This window comes from Propithecus coquereli, unplaced genomic scaffold (genome assembly GCF_000956105.1).
Source record: "Propithecus coquereli isolate 6110/MARCELLA unplaced genomic scaffold, Pcoq_1.0 Scaffold14, whole genome shotgun sequence".
In the NCBI taxonomy this organism is placed as follows: domain Eukaryota; kingdom Metazoa; phylum Chordata; class Mammalia; order Primates; family Indriidae; genus Propithecus; species Propithecus coquereli.
This window is the reverse complement of record NW_012138302.1, coordinates 7,155,572-7,171,977: the sequence shown is the minus strand read 5'-3', so window position 1 is coordinate 7,171,977 and position 16,406 is coordinate 7,155,572.

The following is a 16,406-nucleotide window of genomic DNA, read 5'->3' as shown; positions in this document are numbered from 1 at the left end:
TTAGTATCCACTAAAGGCTTTACCTGTGTTTTCTCATCTAATCCTTACAACATACCATAGGTAGAACCAGGGTCAAACCCAGATCTGTCCAATGCCAATGTCTATGCCCTTGACAACTCCACTCCTGGGCCTCTATGTTCTGAAACACTGAAGTGGAAATGCATGAGCCTCTTGGGAAAGTGTGTGCAGCTTTACCTGCAGTATTAAGAGCAACTGGAAGTTCAGCAGTAAGAATGGTCTTCAGGCCAAAGACGAATCACTCAAAATTAGTCAGCACCTGTGCAGTGCCGAGTGCCTCCCAGTGAGTTCCAGGCTTAATCACGCTGCCTCTTCTGTGACGCCACAGCTTGGATGGAGGATTAATCTGGTGCCTGTTTGTGTATGGCCTTCTACAGGCCACATCAGCCCTCAGGCCTGCCTGCACACCAGGAAGTCAGTATCAAATGGTAGCGACAACAATAACCCAAAATGTAGGGATCAGGGCACCGGCCCTGCGGTCAAACAGCCTGGGTCTCATTCCTGGCTGGGCCTCGTTTTCCTCTTCCGTAAAATGAAGGAATTGATAATAGACCCACTTCATGAGTTCGTTGTATGTAATGCACTTAGAGTATGTCCTAGAATTTTGTGCATGCCCATAAATGTTAGCTACTGTTATTATACAAATTCAGTATCCCTTATCTGAAATGCTTGGGACCAGACGTGTTTTGAATTTTATATTTTTTCAGGTTTGGGAATATTTACATATACATAATATCTTCAGGATGAGACCCAAATCTAAACATGAAATTCATTTATGTTTCATATATACTTTATACACATAGATTGCTGATAATTTTACACAATATTTTCAGTACTTTTGTATATGAAACAAAGTTTTAACTGTGATCCATCACATGAGCTCAGGTGTGGAATTTTCTACTTGTGGCATCATGTCAGCAGTCAAAAAGTTTCAGAGTTTGGAGCGTTTCAGATTTCGGATTTTTGGACTAGGGGTGCTCAACCTGTATTGTGCATATGAGCCAAGAACAGTGCCAAACATTTCGCATGCAATTTCTCATTTAAGTATCTCAACTCTATGAAATAGGCACTATCATTTTGCCCCCATTTTTATAGACAAGAAATTACGATACAGAGAAGTTTAATAACTTTTCCAAGGTTATACAGCAAGCAAATGGTGGCGATGGATTTTGAGCCCAAGCTGACAGACTCCCTGCTGTGTACTCAAAACCACTATACTGAACTATTCCCAGCTTGAAGCCAGGCTTCAGTCACATACTCACTTCATGCAACCTTCTGCACAAATGATAAATCATGTTGTCCTCTTAGCATCTGCCCTAATTATTTGCAGCCTCACCTGCTTTGTCTCTCAGGCCTGACATTCCACAGATCCACATATAACCTTGGACCCCTCAACCAGCACCCTCCTCAGACACACTGGGTGGCAGCCCTGCAGGTCTAGCACCCCTTACCTCTGCGTGATGTGCCTACAGGCAGGCCCTGGAATATTGCTGTTTTCCCAAGTGCCACTGGTTTTGTGCTACTAAGGCCCCATTAGGCTGTGTATAACAAATTCCATTGTTTGGTGAAAGTTGGGCCACCTGGCATGCTGCAGCATCATGGGGCACTGGTTAGTTAAAAATTCTAGTTAACCAGAAGTTCTCAAGTCTCTGCTTCCTAGATTTGGGAGGCAGGAAGGAAAGCAACATTTCTGATAGGATACTTCCTTGAGATGTTAATTGTGTTTCTGTGGATATTTGGAGTTTTGCAGGTCAAAAAGCAGAAGTTGCATTTATTCTTTTTAGCATTTAGCACTTCAGTCTTATTATTTGGTGGTGAGGGCGGAGTGGGGAGGGGATATAAATTTATTGAAGAGGTTATGCCAGACATCCCTGGGGAGGAAGGAAGAGACTTTGAGGGCAAGAGGAGGGAGGTGTACGGAGGCTGGAAAAGAAATGGCAGGTCAACAAGTCCAGGCTGTCTGACAGTGGCCCACAGAGGCAGTAAGAGCTTGGAGGAGATGAGTTGCTATGGGGAGCTCCTAGGAAAACAAGATATAAGGAGCGGAACCTCCTGTTTCACCAGGGTCCCAGGCAGAGCACCTGGACCTAATGAGATCCTTGGAAGGGGACAGTGGGCATCTCAGCAGTAATCAGAGGGGTCTCTGGCCCTGCAAAAGCATCCAGGAACTTGTCCACAGACTGGAATGGTCCAAGACCGAGACCGAATTCCTCCTAACATGAAAGGGATGGGAGCTGCTCAGAGTTTGATTTAAGTTGATTTAACAAAATGAAAGGATGTGGTATTTCTTGCTTTCTTAGTCTGTAGATTAAGATTCATATCTGCTACACATATGATTGCCTACTATGTGTTAGGCAATGTAGTAGAGTTTTCAAACATTTTATTATTAGTATTTAAACTTCAAAACAATGCTTCTGTGGATTTGAACCAAATTTTATCTGGCTCCAAAGTCTGGATGTTTCATTAAAATAAAGGAAACTAAAGGAAAAAAATAATGTGTTAAGTGTTAGAGCGCTCTAGCATTTACATTATATATGTGATTTCATTGAATCCTCACGATCGATACAATATATTTTAAGTATATGTACACATCCCAGGGTCCCTTTTCTGGCTAAGACGTCAATGCATTCCCTGTTCTCTCGATAGGTTCTGAAAGCTCCATTTCTACTGCATGACTTCACTCTCTCCCACAGTCATGAGCTGCACATCCTTGTTCCAGGTGACCAGCAGAGATCAACAGAGACTGATGAGCTAAGTCTGAGTTCCAGATTTCCAGAAGAGAGACCCTGCTAGTTCCTGGCCCAATCAGCTATGGCCGGCAGCATGCAGTCACACAGCCCAGCCAGTCAGGCTCTCTCCCCCAAGGATTTGTAATTGGATCTTAGAGATTCTAATTAGTCTATGCTGGTCACCTGAACTGAGGACATTAACTTTAATGCTGTGTAGCAGCCCTAGTTGGCTGCGTGCGCATGCAGACACAGAGGGTGCCAACCTGCAAGGATGGAGAAGAATGGAGCAGACCTCCAGACAGAGTGAGTAATTAGAGATTCTGTGCTTGCCCTCTGGCCTGCATGTGCCTTGCTAGGACACCTAGGACACCCGCTTACCAGGTCCACTTAGAATGAAGTCCCTACAGAAAATATGAGGATCTAACATAGCCCTGGGGCAATGTGGATGTGTGCCGGGGCAGGGTGGTGTGCTGCCATGCTAAGGCCAATTGGCTTTGAATCTTTCTACTGATTGGATCAAGAAGGAGACATTTGCCAGATCAATAACCACTCGCTAAGGGCCAGAAACAGTGATGATGGCCTCCAGTGAAGATACAAATTCAGCAAAGAAGCTGCAATTGGAGCTAACACCTGGTTCAACTTATAGTAACTCATTGTCATCTGCCATGATCTATTTTTTTTTTCCAGAGACCAGATGAGTAACTTAAATGGGTATGTGATGGAGACTATGACCCTTGCAACCTTGAAGTCCTTTGAGGATAGAACAAATCTCTATAATACCAGAAGGGGAGGAGGCAAGTTATAAGGGCATCTACTTGGCCCTTCCTGCCACGTGACCTCACTCCATAGGTCAAGGAGCCAATGAAAGGATTCTGGCAGCTGTTGAGTAAATCTATCCCAACTATACAGGAAAGGACTAGATAAATAGCCATAGGGTGGGTCCCCAAGTGCACTGGACCCATAATGAGACAGCTTTGGGCAGGACTCCATTCGTCTCCCTCCTGGCTGCCATAAGTTCCACCCTAAACAGAGAGCTGTGATGACATTTGAGGTACCCTGGTGCTATGGTTTGAATGTTTGTCCCCTTCCAAACTCATTGAAATTTAATTGGCATTATAACACTATTAAGAAGTGATTATGGCCAGGTGAGGTGGCTCATGCCTGTACTCCTAGTATTCTGGGAGTCCAAGGCAGAAGAATCCCTTGAACTCAGGAATTCGAGACTAGCTTGAGCAAGAACAAGACACGTTCTTTACCAACAACAGAAAACATTAGCTGGCATGGTGGCATGCACCCGTAGTCCCAGCTACTTGGGAGGCTGAGACAGGAGGATCACTTGAGCCCAGGAATTTGAGGTTGCGGTGAGCTACGATGATGCCAATGCACTCTAGCCCAGGTGACAGAGCAAGACTCTGACTCAAAAAAAAAAAAATAGAAAAGAAGCGATTAGGCCATGGGGCTCTGCTCTTGTGAGTGGATTAGTGCTATCACCTCCAGAGTGGGTGCATCGTCACAGGAGTGGGTTCCTTATAAAAGGATGAGTTCGGCCTCCTTGAGCCTCTCTCTTACCCTCTCTTTGTCCTCTGCCACAGGGTGACGCAGCAAGAAGTCCCTCACCAGATAGTAGCCCCTTGATCTTTGACTTCCCTGGCCTCCAGAACTGTGAGCCAATACATTTCTGCTTATTATAAATTACCCAATCTGTGGTATTCTGTTATAACAGGACAAAACAGACTAAAGACACCTGGTATCAGTGTAAGTTCAGTCTCATATCTTACGGTCCTCAGAAGGTCTGTCTATTCTGCCACCTCCAACCCCAGCCCCCACTTAGTACAGTTTCTGTCAAATAAAACATGTAAATTTGGGGAGGGATTGGGAGATATTTATTCTATATACTGACAAGGGCATTGCAGGTCCACGTCAAGGGCACCCAATCTCCCCTCTAATCAAAGGGTTGGTGGCCAGGCATGGTGGCTCACACCTGTAATCCCAGCACTTTGGGAGGCCAAGGCAGGAGGATCGCTTGAGACCAGGAGTTGGAGACGAGCCCGGGCAACATAGCAAGACCTCATCTCTAAAAAAAGGTCATATGGCCATGCTAGTGCATACTCGTAGTCCCAGTTACTTGGGAGACTGAGGCAGGAGGATGCCTTGAGGCGGGGAGTTTGAGGCTGCAGTGAGCTATGATCACACTACTGCTCTACAGCCTGGACAACAGAGGGAGACTCTGTCTCAAAAAACAAAAAGGGTTGGGGAAGGGGGCTCTGGACCTATGAATTGAGATTGAAAACTGGATGAGGAAACCTGATTTTCCATTGTGACAACTAATATTTATATTATGCTTATAAGCTCTCAAGTTATTTATAGTCATGCATCACTTAATGATGGGGATACATTCTGAGAAATGCATCTTTGGTGGGACACCAAAGATTGTGCAAACATCAGAGTGTACTTACACAAACCTAGATGGTATAGCCTACTACACACTTAGGTTTATCTATTGCTCCTGGGCTACAAACCTGTACAGCATGTTACTGTACTGAATACATAGACAATTGTAACATATTGGTAAGTATTTGTGTATTTAAACATATATGAACACAGAAAAGATACAATAACAAAACAGTATTATAACATATCTTATGTGACCACCATGGTATATGCAGTCCGTCCTTAACTGAAACATGGTTATGCAGTGCATGACTGTATTTATTCATTTAGTTATTTAGTTATTGTTTAGTTTAAATTTTATAAAACAAGAAATACCTTAATCATCTGTCCATCTACCTTTCTCCTAGGAACAGCACGATCTATCCACCATCATCACAGATGTCTACGGATCTGGGGACCCTGATTGCTACCTTGGCCTTGCTGCCTGTTATAGTAATTAACTGCACTTTGCCTCTGACTGTTAAGTGCCACAACTTGGTCTTGTCCATTTGTAAATTTTGTTATCTCCATTGAGTCTTGCGAGCCCACTTCCTGGTAGATTCCCACCCACCTACCCGTGTCAACCCTGAGTTGCAGTGTTTCTCGGAGGTGTCAGAGCCCACTTCACCTGTGCATGTCTTCTAACCTGAGGGAAGGGAGTGTCCTCTATGCACTCTTGAGGAACAGAGACAGGTGGAAATTTCTGAGGTCTTACATAGTAAATCCAGTCTAACATTCCTTCTCTATGACTGTGTTTCATTCTGGACAAATTCTAATTTCTAGATTACTAATTTTCTCTTTAGCAATGTTAAACCCAAGAGTTTTTCATTATAATTTTTATAATTTCTCTTTCTGGTTCTAGTTGATCATTTCCAAATCTAGGTTATTTTTACGGTTGCCTCTTTCTTTTTTTTTTTTTTTTTTTTTTTGACACAGAGTCTCACTCTTTTCCCCGGGCTACAGTGAGTGCCATGGTGTCATCCTAGCTCACAGCAACCTCAAACTCCTGGGCTCGAGTGATCCTTCTGCCTCAGCCTCCCGAGTAGTTGGGATTACAGGCATGCGCCACCATGCCTGGCTAATTTTTTTTCTATATATTTTTAGTTGTCTGATTAATTTCTTTCTATTTTTAGTAGAGACGGCGTCTCGCTCCTGCTCAGGCTGGTTTCGAACTCCTGAGCTCAAACGATCCGCCCGCCTCGGCCTCCCAGAGTGCTAGGATTACAGACGTGAGCCACCGCGCCCGGCCTGGTTGCCTCTTTCTTGCAGACATTTGTAAGCTTATCTTTTACATCTTTAAAAATAATAGACACAGTTCTCATGTGTCTGATAGGATAATACCTGAGGTCTTTGCTGGTCTGTCTCTCCTGTCAGTTGTTTCGGCTAGTTCTTGCTCTTGGTGACTTCATTGTGTACTCATTGATTTTTTACTTTGAACTGCTAATTTCCCTTGAAAAATTATTTGGATTCTTTGAGACCTGGGACAAAGGTATATTTCTCAGAGGGAATTTGTGTTTGCTTCTAACAGGGACATGGGAGAAATACCAATCTGGAACAACTTTAAAGTTAATAACTTTAAGCTTTAAGTTTTTGGAATTCTCATGCAACATGACTATAAATCTAAATCCAAGCATGAGCTGGCTTATAGTCACAATGCCTCACTATTTCTGCTCAGAGCCCAGGAGTAAGGGGACAGGGAAGTTAAGTTATAGGTCACCCTTATACTGAGGGTGTGATACTCTGGGAGGGGGCCAGTTTCATGGGGAAGGGTCTCCCATTAGAATCCCCACCAAGGGTAACCTGGGCTTTGTCTTCTATTCCCTGTACCCCACAGGCAGTGGAAAACAAAGTTTAAGAGAACAAAATTCAGTAAATGCTCTTAGGACAAAAGCTTTTTCTGAACTTTCCTTTCTTTTCTGGCTTTCTCTCAGAATGTGACTGGATAATTCCTTCTTACTCTACCAGCTCTTAGGTGCTTTCCAGAAGATTCAGAAGATTTTTTATTTAGCATATGTTGTTTTCATTAAGAAGATAGGGCCAGATACTCAGCCTTCCATATAACAGAAAATGGAAATCTCTCCTTTTTTTTGAAGTCAGGGAACCCAAGATATAGCAAAGGCCATGATAGTCTTATGTACAAGAAAAAATACAAAATAAAAAACAATATTATGTTCTCGTGTTGCTCACTTTATAGTTCACAAAGTTCTAGCACCTTATCTCCCGTCAATCCTTTTCTCTCCATTCCCAGATCAACCAAAGTCAGGCCTTCATTTCCTTTAGCAGCCTGATCTCTGACTCCCGTCTTCTCTCTCTCTCATTCTTTCCGCCAGAATGATATTTCTAAAAACAATGTCAACCAGTGTCTTTTGTTTACAAATATCCTATGACTTCCTATTGCTTATCAGACAAAGATCACTCTTTATTCTAGAAAGAGCATTGCCCTATACGATGTTCATATTTATCTAGACTGAATCCTCAATATAGACAAACATGCATCTGCACGGCATAACTCAACTCTGATTTCTTTCCTGAAACACTGCCCCACTACTCTTGGCTCCTATTGTTTCCTTTCCTGAGCAATGGAGGAATTTGTATCAATAACACACAATCTTATTATTTTTAAGAGCTTTTCTGAGATACAATTAACATACCATATGATTTAGCCATTTAAAAATGTACATTTCAGTTTTTTAGTATGTTCACAGGGTTGTGTAATCATTACCACAATCAATTTTAGAACATTTTCATTATCTCCAAAAGAAACCACATATCCATTTTCCCTCAACCCCTGGCCGTAGGCAACCACCAATCTTCTTTCTGTCTCTGCAGATTTGCCTATTCCAGACATTTCACATACATGGAATCATAAAGCAGGTGGTCTTCTTCGACTGCCTTCTTTCACTTAGTATAATGTTTTCAAGGTTTATCTATGTTGTAGCATGTATTAGTATTTTATTCATTGTTATAGCCATTAATATTATAACCAGTAATATTCCATTGTAAGGATATGCCATATTTTATTTATCCATTCGTCAGTGGATAGGTATTTAGATTTTCCCCACTTTTTGGTTATTATGAATAATGCTGCTATAAACACTCATGTGCAAGTTTTTGTGTGGACATGTGTTTTCATTTCTCTTGAGTATATACCTTGGAGTAGAATCGCTGGGTCATATGCTAATTCTATATTAACATTTCAAAGAATCGCCAAAATGGTTTCCAAAGCAGCTACCCAATTTTACATTCCCACCAGCAATGCCGAGTCTTGCACTTTCTCCATATTCTCTCCAACACTTGTTTAGTGTTTTTATTATATTATAGCCATCCTAGTGAGTGTGATGTGGTATATCATTGTGGTTTTGATTTGCATTTCTCTAATGACTAATGATGTTGAGTGTTCTTTTCATGTGCTTGTGGGGCATTTGTGTATCCTTTTTGGAGAAATGTCTGTTCAAATTCTTTGCCCATTTAAAAAGTTGAGTCATTTGTCTTTTTATTACTGAGTTGAAAGAGTTCTTTATATATTCTGGATACAGGTCCCTTATCAGATATATGATTTGTAAATACTATCTCCCATTCTGTGTTGTCTTTTCACTTTTGTGATGGTGTTGGTCATAGCACAAAAGCTTTTAATTTCAATGTAGTTCAACGTATCTATTCATTATTTTGTTGCTTGTGCTTTGGGTGTCAAATTTAAGAAACTATCGTCTAACTCAAAGGCATAAAGATTTACCTTTGTATTTTCTTCTAAAACTTTTTCTAATAACTATTTTTAAGTCTTTGTCTGTTAAGTCCACCATAGAGGACCCTTCAAAGGAAGTTTCTATTGCCTGGTGTTTTTTTTTTTTTTGGCATGTCTCATAATTTTTTATTGAAAACTGAGCATTTTAGACAACATATTATAACAACTCTCAATACTAATCTTCCCCCCAGAAATTGTTATGTGCTTGTTTATTTAGTGAGAAGTCTGTTTCCACTGCAGTGTACAGCCTCTGACACCTCTGCTCAGATTTTTTCCCCTTTGTTTCCATCTTTTGGTTTGACTACCTAAAGGTCACCCCTGGGTTGGCATAATCTACTTATTGCCCAAAAGTTGTGCTTAACCTCCTTAACTAGTTAAATTGTTTTACCCTTAACCAATGAGTGTGTGAGTGGCTTGGAGGCTTCTATCACAATTCAGGGAAGATTGTTTGTGTTTTTTGTTTTTTTTCCCTTCAGAGAGGGACTAGTATCTTGGAGTTTCCTTCTATGAGAAGGTGCAGCCTTAGGCATTCATATATCCTTCTGCATGACCAGAGATGAATGTGACTTTATTTTTAAACCTGGCTTCCCAGGAGTTGCCCCTCAGTCATAGCTTATTGCTCAGTCAGTGTTTGGCCCTTTGTGTTAGTGAGTTGTCTGCCCTGTGCCAATAGCTCTGTGTGCAGCATGGGAGATCCTTTCAAGTCAGCCCTACATCCTGCTCTGACTGACTGCTCTTGAGTAGGCACAGCCTAGCACATGGGCACATCCTTCCTGACCCCACAATGGACTGTGATACCAAGAGGGCTCTGCTTGATTATTTCCTTCTCTGGTTCTCTCTATTATACTTCTGCTCTGCCATTGTTCTTGTATGTATAATGGAGCTACCAGCCTCCTCTTAATTGCTCTCCACCAAGATCACCATTGTTTTCAACAATGGCTTTCAGTGTGGAGTTGTCCACATTCTTCTAAATGAAGTCAGTCCCCTTAGCACAGCTGCAGAGCTCTTCAGTCCTTATGACCTGTGTTTGCCCTGGGCAGAACCCCTGTGCCACTGCTCAAGAGCTGGGCACAGGGACCTGCTTCTACCAGAATGGCATCCCACTCTATGAGTGAGCATGGGGCGGGGGGTGGACTGGGGGCAGGGAGGAGGCAGGTGCTGGCAGCCCCTGCTTTGTTACTTGTTGACCTGTGTTGTAAACTGACTGTTTTAGGTTCATGTGTATCTAACACTCATACCCAACAGAATCAGGCGCACTGCAATGGAAGAGGCTATGTCTCCCTAAATCTTCACAGCACTCAGCACAAGGTGGGATGTATAGTTTATACTTTTGTTCCATTAATTCCTCCCTGATTTCACTACTTGACTAACGTCACCAAAATACAAAACTATGTATTTTTCTGAAGTGTTCATTTCCTCTTGCCTTTATTTAGCAAATCACTCTGGATTGTCTATTATTTATCTCTGATATGAAAGTTATTTTGCTACTGTTTTTTGAGTGTGTAATAGGCATTAGATTTGTACATATGCAATCTTGTTAATGCTAGCATTAACCGCATGGTTGAAGTATTCTTATCCCATTTTGCGGATGAGAAACCGGAGACTCAGAAATGTTAAGGAGCTTATCTAAAGTTATGGCAAGTAAGTGGCAGAGTTGTGCTTTGGACGTAGAGATGCCTGATTCTAAAGCTCGTTCTCTTTCCTCCATGCTAACCTACTCTGACTCCCTACTTCTGAGAGAACTGCAGCAAGTTTGAGGAAAATTGTTTTGACACCCTGAATCATCTACAGCATTGCATGCTTTGGAAGCCTGCCATTCTCCCTAAGCAAATATGTGATCTAGCCTCTTCATGCTTCCTGTGCTTTGGTATATAAAATGACTAATGAAGAACCACAGGAATGAAACAGAGTGACCTACTGCACCACCCAAACCCACCAAATGACCACAATTAAGGCCACGATCTGGCCTATTTACAAAGATGTAGCATACAAAATAGCAAATATAACTCAATCATGACCAATCTGGGTCTTGTTAGCTATGTTGTAAATGACAACTTGCACTAATATCATTGTGAAACACTTATTTAGGACAAGAATTATGCTGAATTCAGCATTCTCTGACCCTAGAGAAAAAAAATAGGTTAGTAATAGTGACACCTATCTACCTCTCTATTTCTTTAAATTGATTTGTGAGCATCTTTGAAACCCTGCATCCCTGAGAACCTTCAGCCCTTTGATGGAATTTTAGTAGGATCTCATTGGTTGGTTCTTTTAGACAAACCTGTCTCATACCTTTTCCACCAGGCTGCAGAATCAATAAAACAAGGAAAGGTAATACTGAAAAGAATTTGAGTGGAAACCTATGAGGAACATGTGGTTTCCATGGCAGGAAGAAGTTGACATGGAAACCACAAAGTTGGCATGTCATTAAATTGTATTAGACAATAAACTTATTGAGTGTTAGACTACCTCTCCCCTAAGTCCTATACAACACCTGAGATAGTATTATTTACCTGTCAGGAAGTCTTCACGTATTAGTTGATTATTGCAGGCTGACTCTCCCCTTAGCTGATGGAGCTGGGGTGAAGTTACTTTAAGAGTTTGCCCCTAAATTTGTTCTGTTAAATCTTTACCTGCCACATGGCATATTCAGACCACCTTCTTATTTGCATTTCTCCAGGAGTTCCAAGGTGGAGTTGGAATGTCTCAAATATAATTTGAGCTGCTTCCCAATCATCTCTCCCTTCCCAATCCTCTGGCTGTTGTTTCTGTTGTCTAGAGTGTGCCATTGTTCTGCTCAACCATATTAATGCCCTCTGGGTTGGGTTGAGAGGGCTCAGTTGTGTTAACCCTTTCCTCCATGCAAGTTCTGAACCTGCTGAGAAATAAGACAAAGGACCGACTTGGAAGGAGGCCAAAATATCACCCTCGTTACTGAGAAAAGCTGAGTTGAAGGACATGGCTTTTATCTGTGGCCTAATTAGTGCACCTCCTACTGTTTGAGTCAGGCCGACTTGGCCACCCAGTCTCAGGAAGCACTGAACACCCCCTGCAGATTTCCCCACGTGGGGTCAGCTTCCTATGCCACTTTGTGGCAGGGAGAAGTCGAATAGAGCCTATGGCCCTTGGGGAAGCTTACTCCTCAGAAGGAATAAGGAAGAAAGTGACCTGATTATGCCCAGTTTATTCTGCCCAAATTTACCAATCAGTTAAGTCTTTCCAACTCTCTTGGCAGAGAGTGAAGAAAGGAGCAGAGGCCAAGAGTGTTACTCTTATGTAGCTCATCCCACAAAATCGAGAACATCAAGAGTAGTGGAGAAGCATTGACCTTCCAATGCCCTACAGTGCTTTTCTGAATGGCCCCAACATGGTACTACTGATCTGCCCTTGACATCTTATGCCATTGAGGTTTCCTGAGTCTAGATCTCCGATACTCACCTCTCTCTCTGACCAGTTCACCCCTCTCTCCTTCTCCTTTCCATATACCCTTCTTTTCATAAGGCAGAGGGCCACAGTCAAATCAGGGCATGAGGAAGGCTAGAATTATAATTCTAGCTGGAATATTTTTTTTTTCCAATTTTCAGCCAGTTTATTGAATGATCTAAACTCATTAGAGTTAAAATGTAAAAAATGATTATTTCTTCCAGTGACTCCCCTCGAAAAGCTCTGGTGAATCTCACTTTTCCTTTCCTAAATGCCATTTTAGGTAAAACGTAATGGTCATTTTCAGATATAAAAATATCCAGTATAATACAATTGATTCAGTTTAAACCTTCAAACTCAGGTCCAACTTACTTCTCTTCCTCCTAATTCAGGAGACTTATTGTCCATCATGGAAGGAAGTGTGCTTTTCTCTTTCACTTTTCTTCCTCCCTCTCCTGGTTTCCCCTTTCTTCTCCAGTTCTTTGGGGCCTTAAAAACAGGTGGGGAAGAGGGAAACAAATTCTTCTATTTAAGTGGTGCTGTTTGGGCCTCCCTTCTGTGGCAGCCAATGGTCAGGTATGGCAGAAGTCTAAATGCAGAGCCTCTCATGGGCTCAAAGTGAGTCCTTAATGGGATCCTGAAAGGTCCTTACGCTGCACAGTACCTGCTGTGGGAGAAGCACTTGGCAGCATGATTTCTCTTAATCTCCCACACCACCCTGAGTTCCCATTCTCAATGGCAGATCCCTTAGCATCTTTCTGGGTGGAATACCTGGAAAACAGTTTAAGACTCATATGATCACCTTAACCAAATGCAGCAGCAGTTTTCTTCATTATTACATAATGGAATTTAGCAAGATGAGCTCTTAAGCCACAGGATCATTCAGGAATGCAGTTTTCCTCATCTATATCTGCATTTCAGCCTACAAGAAGAGGAAAGAGGAAGTTAGAGTTAGCAGGTTTGTCTTTAAAGTGGTAACTTGGAAGTTTTTATAGGTCACTTCCACTTACATCCTATTGGCCTGAACTTAGTCACATGACCATACCTAGCTGCAAGGGAGGCTGAGAAAATGTAATCTTTGATTCTGTGGCCATGTGACCAGCTGAAAGGTTGGAAGTATTTTTATTAGTAAAATGGAAACAAGGGGAATGGATATTGAGGGAGAGTTTAGCAGTCTCTGCCTCAGGTATATTTGAGAACATCCTCACCCTGTACTCCAAACCACTTTGCCCTGTTGTCCAATGTGGACTACAGTGCCAGACTTCTTCTTCATTTCCTCTAGATTCCCAATGACCCTCCCTGCAGTGTCTTCCTGCTCCCATTTTGCCATCCATCAAACATGCCTGCAGATAGCTGAACCCCTGCTGGAAACAAGTTTCCATGTTCTTTCCTACTCTGACACACGCAGTTCAAATCACTGTGAGAAGTGACGTGTGTGTAACCTTGAGATGCCTGGGGAGTGCATAGCGGGACACCACATTTAACCCATGTGGAGAGGGCAGAGTTGGGAAAGGCTCCTGCAGGTCATTGATGCCTGAAAAGAGTTCTGAAAGAGGAGGAGTAAGTCCATGGAAAGACATCATGAGCAACAAGAAGAGTACATGCAAGAACCAGGAGAGAAGAGGAGGAGGATGCATTCGCAGAGCAGCAAATAAGACACTATTGCTTGAGAGTCAAGTTTGGGTGGGAGCGGGGGATGTTTTCAGAATATGAAGGTACAGAGTCCAAGACCAAGAATAAGATAAGAAGCAAATGATGGAAGCTTTTGTAGGCTTGGACTTTATACTGATGCCAAATGGAATTTAATGGAGAACACAAAGCAGGAAAATGACCCAAATCAACCTGCATTAGCAAAAGACAACTCCAACATCTGGGTGAAGGGTACATTGAAGCAGGCAAGACTAGGTGCTGCTGGGACAGATGGGAGGCAATTGGGGAAATCTGAGGAAAAAATTAAGGGCCTGAAGTAAAATCCTGACAGCTCTGCCCCCAAAGCCCACATATTCTTTCCATGATAATGATAATTTTCTTCTCTGTTTGACTATTTATACACTGTCTCATTCCAAAAAGGATATGGGATGACTTTCACAAATTCAGTAAGTACTATAGTGAATATGAATCCCAGTCTAAACATTCAGGTATGCAAGAAATATTATATTTCTTTCCTTTTCTGTAAATCAAACTTAATTTCTAATCCAAGTCCACTCCTACTGTGTAGGTGGGAAATTCAGCCTCAGCCATTTGGGGAGTTCCCACCTTCACATTAGTACAAAAGCTCCAGGGTTCTACCTAGCCCCAAGGCATGGAGGAGACCTTTCATGCTCAGTGCCCTGGTCATAAGGAGATAGTGCCAGTCCCATAGCACCCGTGGCTCTGCTGATCCCAAGTCATGCTCGCTTTTCAGTGTCCTCAGGCAGCATATGAGCTTGCCACCCTCCTACCTGTGTTCTTGTCGCTTTGCTAGAGCTCTGCCTCCCTTTGCTCTCTCTAAATCCAAAGAGACTCTGGGAATGTCTTGTCAATCTGGGGGAAATTCCCCTCTTTTCAAGTTTCTCTCAGAAGTCCTTTTTCTCCATCCAAGACTCTTAGTTCCACCTCCTTAAAGGTTTTAGATGTTTCTAAACAAACCTAGAAAGGAAGTCAACTATAATTTTATAAGCTCTGAAGCAAGACAACTCAGAGTCTGCAAGCTACTTTCACAGAAGGTGAAAAAAACCCCAAAATTAACATATCAGAAATGGTCTTGTCCAGATACCATGATCTTTTTCATATATATAGAATTCATGGTAAAGGAAAAATAAAATTTAAAACTAGCCAGAAAGTTAACGCTTTGAAAACTGTAAACACTTTCCAAAGTTAGGACTATAACTTTAGCTCTGAGCTATCTAGTGACCAAAGCAAAAATGGACACTCAAACCAAAAATATTACAGCTGTTCACAGCATCTACTAAAGAAAACACATCTGTTTTTCAGGAGCAAGATGGTTTTACCTATCCCTGGAATTGGAGGATCCACTAGGTCCTTCTAAAGGGAACACTGCATGATGCAGGCCCTCCCATGTTCATCATCCCTACAATAATGTGCTTTCCCAGATTGTTTCTTATAACAATACAGGCAGCAGAGATACAAAAACAACTCAAGGCCAGGTGCCATGGCTCACGCCTGTAATCCTAGCATTCTGGGAGGCCAAGGTGGGAGGATCATTTGAGCTCAGGAGTTCAAGACCAGCCTGAGCAGGAGCAAGACCCCATCTCTACTAAAAATAGAAAAATTAGCCGGGTGTGGTGGTGAGTGCCTGTAGTCCCAGCTACTCAGGAGGCTGAGGCAGGAGGATGGCTTGAGCCCAGGAGTTTGAGGTTGCTGTGAGCTATGATGACACCATGGCACTCTAGCCTGGGTGATAGAGACTCTGTCTCAAAAAAAAAAAAAAACAAAAACCTCAAAAACAGCTCCTGGCCTCACTGTGCTCTGGGTCTAGTCAGGGACACAGATAAACAAATAATTGCCACATGCTATTAAAGTATCATCATGGAGGTGTACAAAGTGCAAAAGGAGTCCAGCTAGAGCAAAGCAATGACCCTGAGGCAGGTCTGCAAGGGCACATCAACATTCCTACAAGAAGAAAGGATGGAGGGAGCCCAGCATCCAAGATCATGGCGGGTGGAATGAGGATGAAAAATGCTCAGGTCATAATAAGCAAAAAAGTGCAATCTCATATTCTTAACAAACTTGTACAAAATACTGAAAGGAAGTACGCTACTATTATTAGTTGTTGCCTTTGTCAGTCTGGGCTGCTATAACAGAATACCATATAACAAGTGGCTTATAGACAAGAGAAATTTATTTCTCGCAGTTCTGAGGCCGGGAAGTCTAAGATCAAGGTACCAGCAGATTTGGTATCTACTGAGGGCCAGCTTCCTGGTTCATAGATGCCATCTTCTTGTAGTAACCTCACATGGTGGAAGGGGCAAGGGCATTAATCTCATCTGTGTGAATTATCATAGGGGTGGGGAATCTGCTACCTTAATGCCACATGTGGCCTTCTAGGTCCTTACATGCAGCCA